Raw genomic sequence first — 2446 nt, forward strand, 5'->3', positions numbered from 1 at the left:
GTTCATTAGTACCATTTGGAGTTGCGGATGCCTTCCTCTCACATGCATCCGGTGAATTCAGGAGTGGACTCTTGTGTTCACTTACATGTCAATTAATGCTGACATTATACTGTCCTATCTGGCATCTCTGAATAATTATGGGAGGGAAAAAGAGTTGTACAGTGGAACTTCTGTTTGCAATTTCCCAAGTTTAAATTTGCTTCTGAATTTATAAACGTGCATCTCAGTCACCTTACAAATCCTCTTACTTATGGTCATCACCACATAAAATTAGTATCTTTACATAAACCTACTCTAATTTTTACTGTGTGGTGCTAAAACATGTTATTCAAGACATATTATGCATAGAGGTGTACACATATTTGAATGTTATTTTTTTGGAAATTTTACAGTGCTTGGAGTGACAGGTGTGTGAACAGGGGCTGCACCTTGGGTTGACTAGCAGTGCTAGGCAGGAGACGAGGATGGAGGAGTGGGGAGTGGCTGCTTCCACACAGCTGTTGGATGGCAGAGGTAGGACCCTTCTGGAAGCAGCCCAGCCCAATCCAGCGGGAAAATAGGTCTGTGATGTGACAGCGTTGCCTCGATGCAGAGCTTGAGTAGAGAGCATGAGGGCTCTGCTTCTTGACTGGGGCTTCGGACAGTCATGATTGAGACCTTAATGCTAATCCAGCTCTCAGTGGATGTGCACTCCATATTTTTGATATGAAACAATGCTTTGTTTTAAAAGTTGTCTTAGTTTTTCCAGAACAGTCATTTTAAAAATAAGAGCAGGGACTAGACATACTTTAGCACTGCAGTGGCAGTTTTTCCTTGGACTAAATACTGCTCTGCATCATGGAGTAGCTGCTGGCAGCTGTAGTGCCAAACATTTTAGGGGTACTTCATTCATATTTATTTGAATTTTCTATTCAGTGAAAAATACCATTTCAGCCTTAAAATTTAGCTGTCAGTCTGGGGTGAAAACAAATCTCATAATTCAAGGATTTCTTGTGTGACAGATACTAATATCTGTCGTTTTACTAAATGCATTATATAGTGCCAAGGTCTTCAGCTAGTCTTGTAAACACAAGTAGTGTTGACAGCATAAACAGTTATGCTGTGATCCAGCGTATAGCTGTTGGTACCAAGCCCATTGTAGGAAAGGAAGAAAGATGCAGCTTAGTTGAGAAAGCTGCTGAATGTTTGGAAGAAATTTGACTTGCAAGATTCAGGGATTTGGGGGTTGGTTTCTTCTGGTAGGTCATACTAACAAACTGCAGGTTTTGCCTGTGAGAGACAAGGAAAGGTTTTATGAAAAAATCCTCTGTAGGCAGTAACACACAGGCCTGGAACAAAATTTGGAAACAGCGATGTCTCAGGTGGAGGATGATGCCTTTATCTGGTATTTGTTGGTTACAAGAGAGTGTAGTAGGGTTTGCCGGTGCTAGGAAGATTTACTTAGTTTGTATTCAACCAGCAATCGATTTCATAGATTCAGATGGCTAAAGAAAGTGTTAATTCAGTGTTACTTGTCAAAATTGTGTACTGTGCTGTTTTTTCAGGCTTGTCTTTCCATTTACTGAGATATTAGACACACATCTTGAGGACAAATGAAAAATAAGGTTGAGAAAACTGCGTGGTTCATTGTATGTAATTGGAATTCGTTTAAGCCTCATCATTTGTTCAGCCAGGTCTGATAGAGATGTACCTTCTTTGCAGGGCATTGCGACTTAGAACAGTGCCTTTTATTTCATTAAGATTTCTACTTCTTACAAATGAACACGTTTGGACTTTAAAAGATAACTGTAGTTTGGAACTGTTGAACAGTCTACATGTGTAGTTGTTTTCTGCTGCATGATCTCTGTACTCTGCTCAGATTTCCTTTGAAAGTTTTTCACTTACATTGAGTTTCAGTCATTAAGAATTTTTTTCAAGACTGTCAAATCTGCATATTTCTTAAGGATGTCTTTGAGGAACTGAAAGGAAATTTGCAGTATTAAAAATACAAATATATACAGTTGAAACTAAACATTAAATGCTACATAAAATAATACTGGAGGGAGAAATTTGCTGAAGGCTAGAGGAAGAATGTTTTAAGAAACAGTGCAGTCACACCGTTTGTGGAGAAATCAAGTAGTTAATAACAAAGAAAAACTCCAGTTAAAATGGTGGTAGCAATAGTATTGTTAATAGATCGGCATATTAAACTACTCTTGCTTTTAATTAGTTGATCAGTGGTTTGCACAGAGGTGACTCAAAAAAATGTGTGTAAACACAGAGTTCGATGAATAGAAGAGGCTTGTTGGAGGATTATGATATGTACAGCATACTCTAAGCTTTTCTGCTGTCAGTGAAGATAGAGGTAAGGTGATTAGCTACAGCCACTTAGAATTTTCTTGCGATCTGTGTCTATCTGTAGTGGGAAAATCTCTTAAGCTCCATGCAGTGCTGTGTTGTGCCTGAA

This window comes from Eurypyga helias, unplaced genomic scaffold, assembly GCF_000690775.1.
Source record: "Eurypyga helias isolate BGI_N326 unplaced genomic scaffold, ASM69077v1 scaffold14477, whole genome shotgun sequence".
Taxonomy (NCBI): domain Eukaryota; kingdom Metazoa; phylum Chordata; class Aves; order Eurypygiformes; family Eurypygidae; genus Eurypyga; species Eurypyga helias.